The sequence below is a fragment of the Budorcas taxicolor genome, chromosome 1 (assembly GCF_023091745.1).
Source record: "Budorcas taxicolor isolate Tak-1 chromosome 1, Takin1.1, whole genome shotgun sequence".
In the NCBI taxonomy this organism is placed as follows: domain Eukaryota; kingdom Metazoa; phylum Chordata; class Mammalia; order Artiodactyla; family Bovidae; genus Budorcas; species Budorcas taxicolor.
The window spans coordinates 144541214-144556708 of NC_068910.1; the positions used below are offsets into that span (position 1 = coordinate 144541214).

Consider the following 15495-nt stretch of genomic DNA (forward strand, 5'->3'; position numbering starts at 1 on the left):
CAGTAGGACCGGGAGGAAGTGGGATCCAGCTCCCTCCTTTGTCCGCAGTGGAACCTGTTTCCACGGCAACCAGGCAGGGAGCCAAGAGACAGAGGTTGAGAAGGAGGGAGTCTCTGAAGGGGTGTTTCAGGGCCCCAAACTGAGGCTGCGGAGGCAGAGTTTGTGAATCTAAGCGACCTTAGACAGGGTGGGGGGCCTGAAAGGAGAGTGACCTTCAGACCATCTCACTCTGGCCTGCCAAGGGCATGCAGAAGCAAGGACCTGGGAAATGGCTCAGCTTTACCTTGCTGTCCCTGGAGGTATCATCAGCATCTGGCTGCTGTGGTAACCATGATGCCTTTGGGAGCCAAAGAGAAATAAGGGATGGGAAGAGGCAGACCTGTTAATAGATGCAGCAATAATAATAAACCCTTTCTCTGCACCCTCACCTGTCTTGCAACCAACACTTGGCCATTTACAAAAACGATTGGAGGTCTCTTGACCCACAAATATTATTGCCGCTATACAGATCAGGAGACTGGGACTCACCTAGCATATAAATGGCAGAACTCCTGGCCAAATCCAAGCTATTGAGTCTGTACCAACCCATCAATTCGTTTGTCAAACATACCCATGTGCCAGGCTCTGTGTATGCCAGACAGTTATAACTGGGTATGTACTCAGTAACCAGAGCACAACAGGATCTGTTGTGCTTCTGTGACAGCCATGTAGAAGAGCAGCCACCTGTGCACAAAGGTGGGACCATTGCATCAGCCTGGCAGACGCAGAAAAGATAATCTCAACTTGATTATAGAACAGGAACATAATACCCATGGGGCAATCAGCCTTTACTATTGGTGCCTCTTTGGCTAATCTTTAATACATTTTCCTTTATAAAAGTCATACAGGTTTTTTATAGAAAAATTGGAAAATATAGATCAAACAAGGCAAAGATAATATTCTTCCTAATACCCATGCTCAAGATAGTCACTGTTAATATTCTGATGTGCACACCCTGCCTGTTATTCTTCTGTACATGTACAAGTATATATAGATGTGTGTGTGCACATGTGTATGCATATACACACACACACATCATTAATATTATTCCATCTCAGAACCTGCCTATATGCTGTTATATGGCTGAGCACAATTTATTTAGGAAACCCTCTTTTGGGGGGCATTAATTTTTTCCAACATTTCACAATTACACTCACTTCCTATTTGAATAAAGCTTATTGCTGAAGCTCATAGGCCTGCATTTCAGGCATGAGAGATGATGCTTCCTGCAGTTGGAAAACACACTTGTGGCTCTACTCCCTGTAGAAGCTTGATGTGGCTAGAACATGAGCAGGCTCTTTCAACAGTGTAACTTGTAGACAGCCTACAGATTCTGAAGCTTAGGGATGAAAAAGAAGGACCTAAATCTCCTATCTGATACCCGAGACTGTCTTCCAAGTGATTCTCCTGCCTTTGCATGAATGCTTGATGCTTTGGCATCCTTTATTTTAGCCTCAGTTTATTCAGATAGGCAGTGGGATAATAATGAAGCAGTGTCTCTGGTGATTAAAAGCAGGAGCTCTGAAATTACTTGCCTGGTTGTTTGGGGGTTTTTTTGGAATGCTCTTATATCCTCTTGGGTATCCTAATATATTTATATATATCATTTCAAAATGTGTGTGGATATTTTATGTGAATACATTTTTAATTTGCATAGCAACAGCAATCACTATGTAGCACTTAAGCAAGGTATCAGGCATTTTCCTAAGTACTGTATATGTATTAATTTATTTCATCTTAGTAATAATCTCTATACAGAGGTAATATCAGCAGCTTCACCATTCCTGTGATGCCATAGTCATTTGATGAGAGGCACCCAGGTTCAGCGGAGAAGGCAATGGCACCCCACTCCCATACTCTTGCCTGGAAAATCCAATGGGCGGAAGAGCCTGGTAGGCTGCAGTCCACGGGGTCACAAAGAGTTGGACACAATTGAGCGACTTCACTTTCACTTTTCACTTTCATGCTTTGGAGAAGGAAATGGCAACCCACTCCAGTGTTCTTGCCTGGAGAATCCCAGGGACGGCAGAGCCTGGTGGGCTGCCGTCTATGGGATCACACAGAGTCGGACACGACTGAAGCGACTTAGCAGCAGCAGCAGCAGCAACCCAGGTTCAGTGGAGAGAACACTGAACTGGAAGGTGGAGATACCAACATATATCCTCAGCCCTTTTACTGGCTTACTTTGTGACCATGGTCAAGTCACTTCTCTTAGCCTCAGTTAGTTCATCTGTTCAGTGGAGAATGAGAGTACAGGGCAAGGCTAAGGTCCCCTCTGACTATAGCCACATATGAATTCACAGAGCTTTATACTTAGAAACCTGAATCCTTGGAGGGCAAGATGTAGGCTTGAGGCCATTGGATGGAAGAAAGATGCTTCTCATGAGGCATTCCAGGTAGTGCCTAGGGCCAGGGTCTGTCTCTTTGGGGGCTGCTACATAGTTAAAGATCTCTGGGGAGGTGTCAATCCCTAGCTTTGTACAGGACATAATAAGAAAGACAGAAATTAAGTCAGAGCCATTGAACATTCATGCTGGAAAGGATTTTTAGGTTCATTAAACTTTTATCCTTTAAGTCAGTGTTTTTGTCTCTGAGTTAAGGCAGTTGATACCCAGAGAAGTACATAAATTGACTAACCAGCCTCAGAGGTGTGATGGGAGCTGTCTTACATTGCAGCCACAGGCCAAGGAGAGAGTGGAAACTGAGGATATTTCCAGGAAGTATGTAAAGCTGAGAGAAGCTTCTGTGAACTCGTTGTGAAACCAAAGTGTATTACCTGATACCAGGAACAAATTCTCTAGAAGTATTTTGCAGTTGTTGCTACAATAAACATTATGATGAAAGACAAGAACACAGAAGGTAAGAATCACCAGAGTTGTGTGTGTGTGTGTGTGTGTGTGTGTGTGTGCGCGCGCGCGCACGTATGTCCATACGTGTGTGTGTAACCAGCTGATGCAATTCCCATTGGCACAAGTTAAGTTTAATTTAGAACCTGAGCTTACTATTGTGGAGATCTATGTAATACATCCTTCTGTATAAGAGAATCTTTTCTTTAATATAATAATATTTCTATCAAGGCAAATAACCCTATGGTATTGCAACTTGCTGTCTATCAAATGAACTCTGATGCCATGAAATCCACAATTTAGAGACTGCCAGTCTTTTAGCAATCAGGATTCTTGGACTCTAATCAATACAAATTGATAAGAGGCCAAAGGGAAAATTCAGGCAAGTCTTTGCTGGGACTTGTGCTGCAGCAGGAAGGGATGGAAACAAGTAACAGGTTCTCTTGCTCATTCCCTGAAGGGAACAGTGAGCTAGTTCTTTGTATGGGGTGAGGGTAGGGGTGGGTCCAGGGGTCGTGCCAGAGGGGTAGCTTAGGTAGTTTCACCCTTGTACTAAGGGCAAGAGGCATGCACAGTACCTTGCTTTTGCTTTGAACCCGTCTGAAGTGGCAGTGGGCTTTTGGTCTTTTCATATCCTGATGTTCATAATTTGCCCCAACTGCACATGCCTGCTGTTGTTTTTATCCCCTTATAGTTTCTTTTTCTTTTCTTTTCTTTTTTTTTGCTTGAGGGTATGTTTGTCCAGCTGCAAGCACTGCAGCAAAGGGGCCCTTGTCCCAGCCTGTCTCAAATACAGATGTCTTTAAAGCCAATGGCATCACCTTGACCAGTTTTCTAAAGTTTGTGATCACAATTTAAATCCATTAAATAGTTTAAAGCTAAATCCCCAAGTAGAAAATAGTGTGGCAGTGGGGGAAAAAGAAAGAAGAAAACCATGTCTCTAATTTGGTATTTGGCTCAATAAGAAATACTTCCTGAAGTTTATTATTCTATTATTGCATATCAAAATATTATAAAAATAAACATCCTCGCTCTTAAAATAACATACTAATGACAAGTGATTCCCAACCATGAACAATTCCATATCCCTAAAGGGCATTTGGGAAGGAGGAGGGTATGTTTGCTGGTTGGATTAATGACTAGATGTTTCTGTTGGCACACAGTGCCTGGAAACCAAGGATCTAAACACACCTGACATTTCCACAACAAAGAACTGTCCTTCCTAAAATGACCTACCTTTTCTGAACCCAAATAGTAAGCCCCTCCATGATCTGTTGATTTGCTGGTATAAAGAGCCCAGGTGGTAATCTCAACTTCCACCTAATTAAACCATTTTTTTCTTCCTTGATGGAAACATTCCTCCCTTGGAAACCAAGACCTCTGAACCAGCAGAGTCCAAAGTTGTGGTGGATAGGAAGCAAAGAGTAAACCAAAAATAAACAAACAAAAAAAATTCTAACTAACCTAAATCACTAACTAATCAATAACTAAAATCTCAAAAACAACCAAATGATCTCTGTTCATTTCCAAGGCAAACCATTCAATATCACAGTAATCCAAGTCTGTGCCCCAACCAGTAATACTAAAGAAGCTGAAGTTGAACGATTCTATGAAGACCTATAAGACCTTCTAGAACAAACACCCAAAAAAGATGCCCTTTTCATTATAGGGAACTGGAATGCAAAAGTAGGAAGTCAAGAAATACCTGGAGTAACAGGCAAATTTGGCCTTGGCGTACAGAATGAAGCAGGGAAAAAGCTAATAGACTTTTGCCAAAAGAACGCACTGGTCATAGCAAACACCCTCTACCAACAACACGAGAGAAGACTTTAAACATGGACATCACCAGATGGTCAACACCGAAATCAGATTGATTATATTCTTTGCAGCCAAAGATGGAGAAGCTCTATACAGTCAGCAAAAACAAGACCGGGAGCTGATGGTGGCTCAGATCATGAACTCCTTATTGCAAATTCAGACTTAAATTGAAGAAAGTGGGGAAAACCACTAGACCATTCAGGTATGACCTAAATCAAATCCCTTACGATTATACAGTGGAAGTGAGAAATAGATTTAAGGGACTAGATCTGATAGAGTGCCTGATGAATTATGGATGGAGGTTCATGACATTGTACAGGAGATAGGAATCAAGACCATTCCCAAGAAAAAGAAATGCAAAAAGGTAAAATGGTTGTCTGAGGAGGCCTTACAAATAGCTGTGAAAAGAAGAGAAGTGAAAAGCAAAGAAGAAAAGGAAAGATATAAGCATCTGAATATAGAGTTTCAAAGACTAGTAAGGAGAGATAAGAAAGCCTTCCTCAGCCATCAATACAAAGAAATAGAGGAAAACAATAGAATGGGAAAGACTAGAGATCTCTTCAAGAAAATTAGAGATACCAACAGAATATTTCATGCAAAGATGGGCACAATAAAGGACAGAAATGGTATGGACCTAACAGAAGCAAAAGATATTAAGAAGAGGTGGCAAAAATACACAGAAGAACTATACAAAAAAGATCTTCACAATCCAGATAATCATGATGGTATGATCATTCATCTAGAGCCAAACATCCTGGAATGCAAAGTTAAGTGAGCCTTAGGAAGCATCACTATGAACAAAGCTAGTGGAGGTGACGGAATTCCAGCTGAGCTATTTCAAATCCTTAAAGATGATGCTGTGAAAATGCTGCATCCAATATGTCAGAAAATTTGGAAACTCAGCAGTGGCCACAGGACTGGAAAGGTCAGTTTTCATTCCAGTCCCAAAGAAAGGCTATGCCAAAGAACGCTCAAACTACCACACAATTGCACTCATCTCACATGCTAGTAAAGTAATGCTCAAAATTCTCCAAGCCAGGCTTCAGCAGTACATGAACCATGAACTTCCAGATGTTCAGGCTGGTTTTAGAAAAGGCGGAGAAACCAGAGATCAAATTGCCAACATCCACTGGATCATTGAAAAAGCAAGAGAGTTCCAGAGAAACATCTATTTCTGCTTTATTGACTATGCCAAAGCCTTTGACTGTGTGGATCACAACAAATTGTGGAAAATTCTGAAAGAGATGGGAATACCAGACCACCTGACCTGCCTCTTGAGAAACCTATATGCAAGTCAGGAAGCAACAGTTAGAACTGGACATGGAACAATAGACTGGTTCCAAATAGGGAAAGGAGTATGTCAAGGCTGTATATTTAACCTATGCTTATTTAACTTCTATGCAGAGTACATCATGAGAAACGCTGGGCTGGAAGAAGCACAGGCTGGAATCAAGATGGCCTGGAGAAATATCAATCACCTCAGAAATGCAGATGACACCACCCTTATGGCAGAAAGTGAAGAAGAACTGAAGAGCCTCTTGATGAAAGTGGAAGAAGAGAGTGAAAAAGTTGGCTTGAAGCTCAACATTCAGAAAGCTAAGGTCATGGCATCTGGTTCCATCACTTCATGGGAAATAGATGGGGAAACAGTGGAAACAGTGACAGACTGTTAGTTTTTGGGCTCCAAAATCACTGTAGATGGTGACTGCAGCCATGAAATTAAAAGATGCTTACTCCTTGGAAGAAAAGTTATGACCAACCTAGACAGCGCATTAAAAAGCAGAGACATTACTTTGCTAATAAAGGTCCATTTAGTCAAAGGTATGGTTTTTCCAGTAGTCATGTATGGATGTGAGAGTGCTGAGCACTGAAGAACTGATGCTTTTGAACTGTGGTATTGGAGGAGACCCTTGAGAGTCCCTTGGATTACAAGGAGATCCAACCACTCCATCCTAAATGAAATCAGTCCTGAATATTCTTGCAAGGACTGACACCAAAGCTGAAACTCCAATACTTTGGCCACCAGATGTGAAGAACTGGCTCACTGGAAAAGACCCTGATGCTGGGGAAGATTGAAGGAAGGAGGAGAAGGGGACAACAGAGGGTGAGATGGTTGGATGGCATCACTGACTCAATGGACATGAGTTTGAGTAAACTCCAGGAGTTGGTGATGGACAGGGAGGCCTCGTGTGCTGCAGTCCACGAGGTCGCAAAGAGTCGGACACAACTAAGCAACTGAACTGAACTCAACTAAAATCACTAGTGTACCATCAGAGGTAATTTTGAGAGAGCTTTTCCACCTCTTAATACTTGAGGCTGAGGAAAACGGCACTAAACCTTGGTTGCTAATTCAAAGTATATGCCACATCCTGGAGAATAATACCCCAGTCCTGCAAGGTCAGCTGTGTGTTAGTCACTCAGTTGTGTCCAAGTCCTAGTGACCCCATGTATTGTAGCCCACCAGGCTCCTCTGTCCTTGGAATTTCTCAGGCAAGAATACTGGAGTAGGTTGTCATTCCCTTCTCCAGGGGATATTCCCCACCCTGGTATCAAGCTCAGCTCCCCTGCATTGCAGCCGGATTCTTTACCATCTGAGCCACAGGGAAGTCCTGCAAGGTTACATAGATGGCTCTATAACTGAGTCTTCCAAAGGCCTCCCACTGTTCATTCAGGTCAGTCGCTTTACAGTGATGGGAGATATAGTAAGACAAATGAATTCCGTGAGCATGAACCCAAGCAATGCTATGCAGAATATCATAGTGGCAAATAAGGTATTCTCTAGGCTCACTGCTGAGTGTCCAAATGACAAGAGCAGAGATCAACACTGAACCCTTGACTGGGGGCACAATCTTATGGGGAACCATGTAGGGAACAAGGTATAAAGAAGGTTGAGAAGTGCTTGCAAATGAGACTCTCAACCAGGGCTGAACATTCTTGCAAACGAGATGTTCAGCTAAGAATCCTGTTTGTTCCCATGGGAAAAGAACATTTCTTGCACACAAGGATGTTTCTCTGATTCCTCAAAAGGAACAGATCCTGGGACAAAACAGATTCTAAGTTGATAAGGAAGTTCCCCAAAACACAGTCTTAGCTGCAGTAAATAAGTCAAGGTAAAGGTTATCTCGCCCTGCGCCTGCGCACTGTATAGTCTCTGAATCATAGTGCTTGGCAGCTTGCCCTGTAGCTTGTTGTGCTAGGGATATAAAATAAAGTAGCTGTAAGAAGCAAGTGTTAAAAATATAAAGATTCAAACCACTCTGCAGTGTTGGTGTTTCATTCCGTCGCCAGCATCTGGCGCCCAACGTGGGGCTCGATGGAACCGAAAGGGTAAGCACCCCGGGGCAAAAGGCTGAAAGGGGGACTTTCGGGAAATAGAAAAGAAAAAGAGAAAAGAATAAAAATCCGAAAGGGTAAACACCCCGGAGCAAAAGGCTGAAAGGGGGACTTTCGAGAAAAAGAGAAAAGAATAAAAATCCGAAAGGGAGAGCACCCCGGAGCGAAACGCTGAAAGGGGGACTTTCGAGAAAATAAGAAAAATAAGAGAAAAAGAACAGAAAATAAGAGAAAAGAAAAAGAAAAAACTATGGGGAATTCCCCGTCTTTAAAGTCACAATATATGGAGCTAGTTAAGGGGCTCCTGCATTCTATAGGAATTAAAACGTCTACTCGCCGCTTGAGTGAATTATTCTGTCTTATAGAGCAGCATTGTTATTGGTTTCAATATCAAACAGAAGTACAGCTGAATTTGAAGGAATGGAAAGTGGTGCAGAAAGAGTTAAGAAGGCAGCATCAAAAAGGAAATGTGATTCCTTTAAGGCTGTGGACTCTATGTAGCGCTATAACACAGGCTTTAAAATTAATGGCTGCTGATAGTGAGGCCGTCTCATGTTCTCTTAAAAAGGAAGATCCCCTGTATGAAGATGTGCCTATGAGTAAGGAGAAGGAAGATGAAGGTGAAAGGGGGGCTTCATCTCGGCCTCCGCTCAAACCCCCAGATGATAGTAAAGATTCATCCTCTGAGTCAGATAGAGATGTAAGTTCTGGGGAGGATTCAGATTCTGTAGAGGCAATGACTACTGCCTTTCGGAAGGTTTTATCAAATAAAAAGCGAACTTCCAAGGCTGTTAAATCTTCTGCACCACCCTACGCATCCCTATTTCCAGTAGCTGCCGATAAGGCTGAAGTAGGGAGAGAGAATCAGCGGTTTACATTTCCTGCTACTATGTTCTATGATGATGATGATCTTTCAGTACCTCCTGGAGGTTTTGTGGATCCACCTCGCCTCTTTCCCATTATACGTCAGCATGATGCACGGGTGGGAATGATTAATGTTCAATATATGCCTTTGGAATATAAATTTTTTAAAGATCTTAAGGCCGCTGTTTCTCAATATGGTCCCAATCTCCTTTTGTGTTATCAATGTTAGAGAATGTGGGAACTTCTAAATTAATTCTTCCTCTTGATTGGGAATCTATAGCTCAAGCTGTTTTAGAAGGATCTCAATGGTTACAGCTTCGTAGTTGGTGGGAAGAAGAAGCCCAAAAACAAGCCAGGATTAATGAGGGACAAAATCCACAAGGACCTTTAGAAGATAAGTTGATGGGAGAAGGGCAATATCGAGCCTTGAGGGAACAAGCTCAGTACACAGATCAGGAACTACAACAGGTGCGTCAGGTTTTCTTAAGGGCGTGGCGTAGAGTGGTACCTACTGGACAGGCTCAACCGTCTTTTGTGAAAACTATACAAGGTCCTAATGAGCCTTATACAGATTTTTTGGCCCGCCTTCGGGTGGCTGTTGAACGGACAGTCGGTCGAGATGAGATCTCAAAAATTTTGCTTGATACATTGGCATATGAAAATGCTAATCCAGAATGTAAAAGGATTTTGGGACCTTTAAAAGGACAAGGGGCTTCTGTGGCTGAGTTCATAAGAGCATGCTCTGGAGTTGGAGGAACTGAACATCAAGCTTCTGTATTTGCAGCAGCTTTGGCAAAGGTTGTGAAACCTCTGAGGGGAGGAAACTGTTTTAATTGCGGGAAGCCAGGACATTTTCAAAAAGATTGTAAGAGACGAAAAAATGAGCCAAAAAACGAGCGATTGCCAGAAAAGCGACAGCCCTCAGGTCTTTGTAGGAGATGTGGCAAGGGAAAGCATTGGACTCAGGAGTGTAAATCTAAAACTGATAGGGAAGGGAATCCCTTAAGAGCCCCTTTGTCGGGAAACTTCCCAGTGGGCCTAAGCTCCTGGGGCCCAGGAACAATACCGGGAGCTCCTTGCCAGTCTCCTGCACAGGTCAATGCCAATCTCGACAGCCAATTTTCTCGAATGGTGCTCAAATGATGATTTCAGATTTGAAGGCTGCTACATTAGGTAGTGCAGCTGCAGATCTTCCATTAGCTGAAAATGTTATTCTATCCCCAGGAGGAGGTGTTTATAAATTACGGACTAATGTTTTTGGCCCATTACCAAAAGGAACTTTTGGGTTAATTTTGGGACAGAGTAGTGCAACATTAAGAGGATTGATTGTATATCCAGGAGTAATTGATTCTGATTATGTCGGGGAAATTTTAATTATGGTTTCTACATCACAAACTCTTTCTTTACTAGCAGGGGAACGGATTGCACAACTTCTCTTGTTACCTTATCACCCGTTTTCTTCATATTCAAATGAGAGAGTCGGTAGTTTTGGAAGTACCGGAAAAAGTATATTTTGGGAAATGCTTATTAATGACTCTCGTCCTTTAATGTCACTGATTATTGAAGGTAAACAGTTTGAAGGATTAGTGGATACAGGAGCAGATGTTTCGGTTATTTCTCTCCAGCAATGGCCTAATGACTGGAAAAAAGAAAAAATTCCTCTTGTTTTAACAGGCTTAGGATCAATAGCAGATGTGTGGAAAAGCGCTCAACCTTTGTCATGCCAATTGTCTAATGGAAAGAAAGTATTTATTTCTTTTTACATTGTTAATATACCTATTAATATCTGGGGAAGAGATCTTTTATTTTCTTTAGGAACAACGCTCACCATCTTGTCGGAAAACTTGTAGCCACTGCTCAGATTCCTCGAGCTCTCCCATTGAAATGGTTAACTGATGTCCCTAAATGGGTTGAGCAGTGGCCGCTTCCAAAAGTGAAGCTCGAGGCTTTAGAACAATTAGTAGAAGAACAGCTTCAATCTGGCCATATTGAACCTTCTACGTCTCCTTGGAATTCTCCTGTTTTTGTCATTAAGAAAAAATCTGGTAAATGGAGAATGTTGACTGATTTAAGGGAAGTTAACAAATGTATAGAACCTATGGGAGCTTTGCAATTAGGTCTCCCTTCTCCTGCTTTGATTCCACAAGATTGGTCTTTGATGGTTTTAGATTTGAAGGATTTTTTAATATTCCTTTGCAAATAAAAGATAGAAATGAATTTGCTTTTACTATTCCAGTGTCAGGTAACCTTACTATATGGACGGGAAACTTTACTTTAAATATTAATGATCCTAAGGGGCCATTTCAAGTTCATTTGCATATTAATAAATCTTACTCTGCTATAGCATGTGTAAAATTTCCTTATTCTTTACTGTATGGGCAATGGATTTGGAATGAAATTTTGGGAGTTATATCATGTTCTAATTGTAACTTGACTCAATGTATAAATCGTTCCTGGTGGGAAAATGTTGAAAACAAGATGGTCCATTCCAGTAATTATTCTTTGGTCATTGTGAAAACACGGACTGAAGTTTGGTTGCCTGTTAATCTTACTCGACCTTGGTCAGACTCTTTTGCTGTTATTCATCTTGTGAATGCTGTGCAAACTCTTCTCCATCGATCGCGAAGAATGCTTGGCATTGTCATCACATCAATTCTCACCGTGGCTTCAGTAACAGCAACAGCAACTGTAGCAGGTCTTGCTTTCCATCAGGACATACAGACTGCTGATTTTGTCAGGGAGTGGCATAAAGATGCTCATTTGTTGTGGCAACAACAGCATGATTTGGACGCTCAATTGGCTACTGATGTATTGAATTTACAACATACTGTTTCCTGGTTAGGAGATCAAGTGACTGTGTTAGCAACAAAGAGTGTGTTAAAATGTGATTGGAACTCATCTCACCTATGTGTAACCCCTGTTCCCTTTAATATGAGTGAGGGTTGGGAAAAGGTGAAAAGGTCTTTAGTGGGACACCAGAATTTAACTGCTGAAATTATGGAATTGGAACAAACTATATTGTCAACTGTTAGTAAGACACTGCCTAATATTCTTGGTTCTGATATACTGAAGAGTCTTCAAGAAGGATTAGATAACCTTAATCCTTTAGGGCACGTATCTACATTGTTAACAACATCCTTTGTAAATACTTTGTTAATTGTTGCTTTATGTTTTATTGCTTTTATAGTCTACTGGCGCTGGCGAAAAGGGAAACAATTAAAAGAAGAAGCTTTGCGTATTCAAGCGCTTATTCAGCATCTACAAGAAAAGAAAGGGGGAGATGTAGGGAACAAGGTATAAGGAAGGTTGAGAAGTGCTTGCAAACGAGACTCTCAACCAGGGCTGAACATTCTTGCAAACGAGATGTTCAGCTAAGAATCCTGTTTGTTCCCGTGGGAAAAGAACATTTCTTGCACACAAGGATGTTTCTCTGATTCCTCAATAGGAACAGACCCTGGGACAAAACGGATTCTAAGTTGATAAGGAAGTTCCCCAAAACACAGTCTTAGCTGCAGTAAATAAGTCAAGGTAAAGGTTATCTCACCCTGCGCCTGGGCACTGTATAGTCTCTGAATCATAGTGCTTGGCAGCTTGCCCTGTAGCTTGTTGTGCTAGGGATATAAAATAAAGTAGCTGTAAGAAGCAAGTGTTAAAAATATAAAGATTCAAACCACTCTGCAGTGTTGGTGTTTCATTCCGTCTCCAGCAGAACCAGCTAACCACCTGGTGGCAGTTTAATTATACTTGACCATTTCCATCAGGGAAATGAAAATAGGTAGAACTTTGTTTTTAACCGAAATAGACAAGTACTATGGATATAGGTTCTCTTCTTTCTTCATAATGCTCTGGCATTTGTGGACTTTCAGAATTCCTTATTCACTGTTATGGCATTTCCTCAGTTACTTAGGCTTCCTCATTGCATGGTGGATGGTTCCCAGGAAGGAGCATTCCAAGAGGAAGGAAATGGAAGCTGCCAGTGCTCTTAAGTCTAGGGTCAGAAATCCCAGAATATCATTCCTATCATATTCTGTTGGTCAAAGCAATCACAGGGCCAGAGTGAGAGAGATAGAAAATGAACTCCGCCTCTTTTTAAAATTGAAGTAAATGGCAACCCACTCCAGTACTCTTGCCTGGAAAATCCCATGGATGGAGGAACCTGGTAAGCTACAGTCCATGGGGTCTCAAAAAGTCGGACACGACTAAGCAACTACATTCATTCATTCATTGATTTACAATGTCATGTTAGTTTCAGCTGTACAGCAAAGTGATTCAGTTATACACATATATCTGTGATTTTTCAGATTCTTTTCCACCATAGATTATTACAGGATATCGAATATAGTTCCCTGTGCTATACATAGGTCCTTGTTGTTTATGTACTTTATATATAGTAGTGTGTATCTGTTAATCCCAAACTCCTAAGTTATCCCTCTCTCAGCCCCTTATCTGAGTGCCCATCGGGAACAAGTCTAAAAGGCTCAAACAGATTAACACACCAGCCTAGAACTAGCCAAGTCTGCCCCAGAGTGAGCTCATGGGTTATAGTGACCCAGGCATCGCCCAGATCACTTGTGCCTGACTAAGAAGGATTTTGGCATACATAGCCATTTCAATCTAAGTGTTGCCTTGACTGTTTTCTTTGGACTCTTTGCCATTGTTTGACTGAATTGCATTTTAACATCTGGGATACCTCACCTGCTTCTGGAAGCAACTGGCCTCTTGTCTGACTATATGGTGCCACATACCCCTGCATATTATATATAATATGATATTCAGTACATATCTACATATATAAACTCTCAGAAACTACAAGGAGAGAGAGAAGGAGAAAGAATTGTGGAATGAATGACAGCAAGAAAAACTGAGAGCGGGGGAGGGGGTCTCCATTCTGTCACTGACTTGCTGTGTTACCCAGAGAAGCTGACCTCTCTGGTCCTACATTTCCGTGACCCTAAGGTTAATAGAATTGTACCACATATCTGTAAGTTTCTTCTTCTTCTTCTTCTTTTTTTTGCTCCAAAAATCAGTTTTATTTCCATTGCCCCTTATTCAAAGAGATGGTTACTTCAATAAGCTACATTACTTAGCAGAGCCTGAGAGATAGGCTGAAAACATATATTTAAGACAGAAAACAAACTTTAAAAAATGAGATAAATGGTTTGCTCTACATCTCATTCACATTCTATGGCTAGAGAAATCCAAATCTCACTGAAATATTCCTGATAATCCAAAAGCACACTGGATGGAAGTGAGCCAAGAAATGAGAGAAAATGTTTACCAGGTGAGTGCTGGTTCACGCAATTTATTCACCTCTGGAGTGGAAGTATAGGGAGATATAAAGCCTGCTTATAAGAGACAAGGTCTATGGAGAAGCCCTGAAGTTGCTTTCCCCAAATAACAACTTTGATTCAAGAGGGAAAAAAAAAAGATGGAAAACATCTCATCACACAAAACTTGGTGATGGTGTCTCTGATAGTCACTGGCCAGCAATAGAAAAGAAGAAACGCAACAGCTGGCTTACGATTTACTGAATCTGCCAGCACAGCCCAGATCATCTCTGTGGCACTGTGCTTTGTCCCCTCTACCTCAGGGTCCAGTTCTACTAGGTCCTTGGCTCGACTCATCGCCATACACTTGTCACCTGTCAGAGAGGAGAAGACACTCTCTAGCACATCGGAGGAGTGGGCTAGCACCAGCAGAGCTAGTGTTCACTTGTCCATACCCTGAGGGTCATTTACCCACCGCTCTAGGACACTGTCTTGAAGTTTTGTCACTAGTCATTGCTTCTCTGTTGTATTGGTCACTGGGTGAGTAGTCATGTCAAATAGGAGGAAATTCCGCTTCTCAGTGGTTAGAATACCCTTCTCTACTATGTTCTTTGCAATTCTCTCTCTTACATTTCTCAGCTGGTACCGTAATTTGAAAGGGTTCCAGGTCTCACCGATGAGTAGCTCTATCCATGTTTGGACAGTTTCTGTGGGTTCAGTTGCTTTGATGTGTTTGAGAGTTTCATCCAGTAAAACATCACCCGTTGGGCTGTCTGACTTTAGCAGTACCTTTCTGTCTAGTAGTCGCTTCTTACGCATGGTTGGGGGTTCTAGATAGATTCGACCTCGCATGGCCAACTCTATCAGGATGCCGCCTTGCAGGCCAGATGATATGTAGTCATTCCAGAAAGGTGTGTAACCCTCTTTATCTTTTAGTCCCAGGAGCAATACTTCTTCCATAAGGGTGAGGCGGATATCCTTAGAGTCTCCAATGTCCTCATTGTCTTGATTTCGGTCTTGATTCATATCTTCCTCACTTTCTACCTTCTTTTCAGAATTATTCCCTACTTCAGTACAACGGGCCCGTTGAGTTAAGGTGGTCATTCTCACCTGTTTCTGACGTTACTCCTGGGTTACAGCCAAAAGCAGATTGCAGCTTGCACTCTATTTTATGGGGACATTTGTCCCCACCCCCACCCCCTACCCCATCCTGCTAGGTGAAAAACTTCTCAGCCATGCAGAGAGAACAAACTTCCTGATCCTTCGATGCAGAGCTGTAAGTTTCTTCTTTGTCCTAACAATTTATGGGCCCACAATTATATGAAACA

General features: G+C 41.9%; 1 pseudogene; it reads right to left on the reverse strand.

Moving 5' to 3' along the window:
• Nucleotides 1-12147: 12147 nt before the first annotated feature.
• LOC128052668 (Golgi phosphoprotein 3-like) lies at nt 12148-15280 on the reverse strand (annotated as a pseudogene).
• Nucleotides 15281-15495: the final 215 nt, after the last annotated feature.